We start from the raw sequence: 6,249 nt of genomic DNA, 5'->3' as shown, positions 1-6,249 counted from the left end.
AGGCCTTACTCGACATCACAGAATTCATACTGGAGAGAAACCTTACAAATGTAAAGAATGTGGCAAAGCCTTTAACTGGCATTCAGCCCTTACTCTACATTACAGAATTCATACTGGAGAGAAACCTTTCAAATGTAAATACTGTGGCAAGAGGTTTATCCAGCAATCAAGCTTTACTCAACATCACAGAATTCATACTGGAGAGAAACCTTACAAATGTAAAGAATGTGGCAAGGCCTTTATCCAGCAGTCACACCTGACTTTACATCACAGAATTCATACTAGAGGAAGTCTTACAAATCTGAAGACTGTGAGAGAATTTTAAGGACTGCTGAACCCTAACTCCACATCAGAGAATTCCTATTGGAGAGTAACTGTACACGTGTATAAAGAACGTGGCAAGACCTATAAGCAATGCTCAACCCTCATTCCTTATCAGGGAATATATAGTGGAGGTGATTTTACAAATATAAAAATCTGTCAAGCCCTTTCATAGTGCTCAAGCTTCCAGCATTACAGAATTCATACTACAGAGAAACCTTAGAAGTGTAAAGAATGTGGTAGAGCTTTTGGATTGCTCAACCTTTTTTTTTTTTTTTAAGATTTTATTTATTTATTTGACGGATAGAGTCACAGCGAGAGAGGGAACACAAGCAGGGGGAGTGGGAGAGGGAGAGGCAGGCTTCCCACCGAGCAGGGAGCCCGATGTGGGGTTCGATCCCAGGACCCTGGGATCATGAGCCGAGCCAAAGGCAGACGCTTAATGACTGAGCCACCCAGGCACCCCTGGATTGCTCAACTTTTACTCAGCATCACGGAGTTCATACTGAGGAGAAATACTACATACGACAAATGGAAAGAATGTGGCAAACCTCTAGCTGGAAGTCATAACTTGCTCAACATCATCCTTACCATACAGGAGCAAAACTGTAACATGTAAAGAAAGCGGCCAAGCCTTTAAGTGGAATTCAATCCTTACTGGGTATCCCAAAATGCAGTCTCGGTTCAAACTGTACAAACATAATGAATGAGGAAAGACTTCCTCTTAACAATTTAGAAAACATCAGAGTTCAGAGAAGAAATGTAACTTGAAGATAAAAATATGTAGAAACGTTTTAAACATCAAATGTCAGTAAATGTCATAGAATTCACAGTACAAAGCAGTACATCTGTCACTCTTCAGAGATTACATCGAAAAAGGAATAATACAAAGTTAGATAATGTATATGCTGTTGTGCTTCATAATATAGAAGAGAGGGATTTTTTTAAACATTTGGTCAGTATTTTTAAGATTTATTTACTTGACAGCACAAGCAGGGGGATCGGCAGGCAGAGGGAGAGGGAGAAAGCAGGCTCCCTGCTGAACAAGGAGCCCAATGTGGGGCTCGAACCCTGGACCCCGGGATCATGAAATGAAGAACTCCTCATAGATACCAGAGAATAGCTAACTCTTGCATAAAATGAGATACATCCACATTTTTAGAGAATTACCGGAGTCCTGAAAGTGTTTTAGTAGCAAAATTAAGTTGGTAAGAAGTTAAACTAGACTGCTATATAAGAAGTCTTCTTTAAGCCTCATAGTAATCACAAAACGAAAAAATGTAGTAGATACACAAAACAGAAAAGAGAAAATAACCTAAGTATACCCTTACAGAAAATCATCAAATCACAAAGATAGCAAATGAATAAGAAAGGGACAAATAACTCTAAACAGGTAGAAAACAAAAGAATGACAACCGTAACTCCATACTTGTACTGATACTTGCTTTAAATATAAAGGGACTAAATTCTCCAATCCAAAGACAGATTGCCTGAAGCGAAAGAAATACAAGACCCAACTATAGTCTTCAAGAGACTGCAAGTTTTAACACACAGACTGAAAGTGCAGGTGTGGAAAAAGATATTCTATGCAAATGGTATCGAAAAGAAAGCAGGTTAGCTGTGCTTACATCAGTCAAAATAAACTTTAAGCCAGAGAGTATAGTAATACACGGCAAAGGTCATTATATAAAGGGCTCACTTTGTGCAGTGTTTTTAATTACGTGGTGTTTGGCATAATGTCAAAAAGGATTTCCCCCATTTTAGATTTGGAAGGACAGGAATAGTATGATTACGTAACTTGTGTAGTACTTACCACTTTCAAAACCAACACCTTTTTAATGACCTATTGCTGTGTTTTGAGGGTTGGGGGGAAAACTGGGCAATTTGAGAAAGACCTATTGCTTTCAGATTTTGATATGTGTGAAAAAAGTATGGGTGCAGGGAAAATCTTGGCAATTTAACAAGTAGCCAATAGTTTATCAAAACTAACTTGTACAGGCTAATAAATCTTTTCCACAGTTTTCAGTTGTCTAAGCTCTTGCTATTATACATTGCATAGTTTTTGCACATGTTATTTAATTTACATTGTTATCTGCTATTTAAAGTCCCCAAATAAATTACTTGTACTTTCAGGCAGGTTACCATAGTGCCCTTCAGTAAGATTTCTGCTATCATTTCTGGGCAGTATTTCTTAAATACAGTTGCAAATGATAGGCTTTGTATGGGTCACCTTTGTCATAATTGTGATAGTGGATTTAGTTGAAGCTGGGTTTTTTCTGAAATGTACATCTTCCCATAAGAAACCCTTACATTCCAGTTGATTCAAAGTTTTTAGCATAGCTTACATGTGACTAACGGTTGTGTACATTATATATGCATTTATTAAACATAAAGCATTCACTCCCTTAATGTTGGGAGAAAGGTAGCTAATGTACTTACGATTTGTGTTAAATTAAAGCTGTAGGTTTGTATATTCATATAGAGTAGTTGCTTTCTGCTCTCTGAGCAAAAAACAATTGGATTGTTGTGTTGATTTTTTCAAAAATTCGGATGCATAGGAGTCACTTATTAAAGATTTTATTTTTTTTTAAAGATGTTATTTGACAGAGACACAGCGAGAGAGGGAACACCAGCAGGGGGAGTGGGAGAGGGAGAAGCAGGTTTCCCGCGGAGCAGGGAGCCCGATGTGGGACTCGATCCCAGGACCCTGGGATCATGAGCAGAGCCCAAGGCAGACGCTTAATGACTGAGCCACCCAGGCGCCCCAGGAATCACTTACTTTTAGAAACTAATTTTGTTTGATCTATAGTATTTTTTACATTTACATTTTTCTATTAAATATATGTGCTTTTCCTTAAAAAAATAAAAAGTAATAAAGCCGTCAATTCAACAAACGGATATAACTTATAATTGTTTGTGCACCCAACATAAAAGCACGTAACACAAAACAACTATTAGCAGACAAGAACAGAGGAAGAGACAGCAGTACATTAGAAGTGGACTTCAATACTGCGCCTTCAGTAACGGGTAGGTTATCCAGACAAAATTTATAAGGGGACATCAGACTTCCAACACCGCATCCAACAACATCTGAATACACATTCTTCTCACATGCACATGGAGCATTCTCCAGTATAGATTATATGTTAGGCCACAAAACAAATCTTAATAAATTTATGAACAAAATGATAACGAAGCACCTTTTCCAACCACTATGGCATGAAACGAAGTACAAAACTAGAAAATACACAAATACGTGAAAAATAAACGAGAAATTATTCATAATAACCAAAATAATGGAAATACCTTGTTCATTGTCAGATGAATAATGTGGTACATATATACAATGTATACTGGATATAATTAACAATACATTTGAGAAGAGCTCCTAAAAATTCTTGCCACATGAAAAATTGTAATGAGGTGCTAACTATGTTTTGCAATATATATATCAAATCATAATGCATCTTAATACAATGTTACCTGTTATATCTCAATGAGACTGAGGAAAAGTGAAAAAGCAGATTAGTGGTTTCCTAGCCACAGGGATAAGACAGTGGGGATGGCGACAGTAAATATCAAGTCTCTGTAAGAGATGATTCAGTGTAAAATTGACTGGTTTGCTTGCACCTATGGGTGAATCAGAAACCTAACATTTGCACAGTTTTAAAAAAGATTTTGACAGAGTACAAGCAGGGGGAGGGGCTGAAGGGGGAGAGGGGGAAGCACCCTCCTTGCTGAGCAGGGAGCCTAACATTGGGCTCCATCCCAGGACCCTGAAATCGACCTGAGCCAAAGGCAGGCGCTTAACCAACTGAGCAACCCAAGTGCCCCATCCGGTCCATTTGTACATTTCAAGTCGGTGAATTAATACACTGGAAATCCTATGCAAAAGCTGTTACAAAGAACTCTAAATAAGAAATGCCTGTATAAGAAGACTAATATAACATATCAAGACTATATAAATTCAGCTCTTAAACACACACGTGTAAGATTTCAAATGGAATTTATGATTTAACTTCTGTGTTTTAAGCACACAGGAAGGAAGTTTTGTCAAATTACACATAATTATTAGTATGAGTTATGTTCAACACTTTGATGTTGGATGAAGAAAATGTACACATGCTAATCTGTATGGGTTTCTCCAAGGAAAAAGTCAATAGAATGGATATCTGTGTATCTCTCTCTTATTTTCACTATCTACATTTCTATAGATCTGTAGATACAGAAATAGATAATAGGCATGTCATAAATAGAAATAGATCTCTATTTCTCTATCTCTTTAATGAATTGGCTAACCCGGTGGTTGAGAGCTGGCAAGTTGTAATCTGCAGAGATGTCCAGCAGGCTGGAGACCCAGGGAGGTGCTGATGTTGAAGCTGGAGAATTTGAAGAGTCTGGAGACAGGGAAAAAGCACCTTTGGAACATACAGCTAATTACTATGTTCTCCAGGACAGACTGTCTAGTAAGTGGTATGGGCTTACTGGCATATAACTAATACAAACTAACTGAAATAGAAGAAAGTGCAAATAATTTCTAAAAAGAGTTAAACATCGTCTTACAATATTTTGACTAAATGTAAGAATATAAAGCATTTTCAAGCATGCACTAGTTCATACCTTCCACAAAAGACAAAATCAGAATTAGGGTAGGATGTATACGTTTAACAATATAATCAAGAGCATATCCATTTTTCATAGCATAAGTAAAAATTTCGTGTTAGCCGAGGAGAAAATATTTTAATTATTAAATAGGATTAAAAGACAACACCTCTGCAATTGAACCATGGAATTATTTTTCTAAGTACAGAAGTTAATTGACTTGAATATTCAATAATGAATTGCTCAAATTTCACAGCTAGTAAGTAGAATACAAATAAATACAGAGACATCACTTTTCAGCTCATGACAGACAAGATTAAAATGAGTGGTAATAAGGAGCGTTGGTGAGGCCAGGGGGAAGAACATACACTGTGTATAAAATGGGATATAAGTGTCACTTTGGGGAACAGCTCCTGTCCAGTAGCTATAAAAATTTTGAATTCATTCACCTTTGAAGCAGTAATTACAGCTCACATTCTACTACTCATAGAAATAAATAGGGGCGCCTGGGGGGCTCAGTCAAATAAGCACCTGCCTTTAGCTCAGGTCATGATCCCAACCCTGGCATCAAGCCCCATGTCTGACTCCCTGCTCAGCAGGGAGCCTTCTCCCTCCGTCTGTCACTCCCCCTGCTTGTGCGCTCTCTCAAATTAAAAAAAACAAATAGATACAAATCTGTCTGAAACATAAATCCCATTCTTTATATGGAGGAACTTAAAAATGACTTCTATGTGATCAATAAGAAAATACATGGATATTTTAAGGTATATCCTCATTCCATTTTTACTACGAATAAAACATCTCTAAAATAGATCACATAAATGTTGAGAAAAGCTGCATCATATTATATAACAATATGCAAGTAAAATGGCATGCATACTTTTAATTCAATATCTGTATGTATATTTATAAAAGACTTAAAATTATACAGCTAGGAAAATCTGAGTGTATGTTTCCATAGAGAGGGATTCATATGCATATATAATTATAAAGTACATAACTTACCTCTCATTTGGAAGTATTTGAAATATTTGCCCACAAAGAAATGTTAACATTGGTAACAACTCTTGGAAGCACACTTGAAACTGTCCATCTGCTCACAAAGCCAAAGTTCTAGGTTGTTTCCTAGTTGAATTGTAAGCATTTTTCTCTCATTTATAATGAATGACCCAGAACAATTACTCGATATACAATTGGCCTTCAGTTCAATAGATGAAGTATAGATTATTTCACAGACCTCCAGTTTTTAGATATCTAGGTTGATTCTATTTTTTTAAGTAATTCTTTAATCAAGTTTGTCATGATTTTATTTTATTTTTTATTTTT

Source organism: Eumetopias jubatus, unplaced genomic scaffold (assembly GCF_037043125.1).
Source record: "Eumetopias jubatus isolate StellerSeaLion01/CBP00866 unplaced genomic scaffold, mEumJub1_p1.0 scaffold_10, whole genome shotgun sequence".
NCBI lineage: Eukaryota > Metazoa > Chordata > Mammalia > Carnivora > Otariidae > Eumetopias > Eumetopias jubatus.
Note: the sequence above shows the minus strand (reverse complement) of the source record.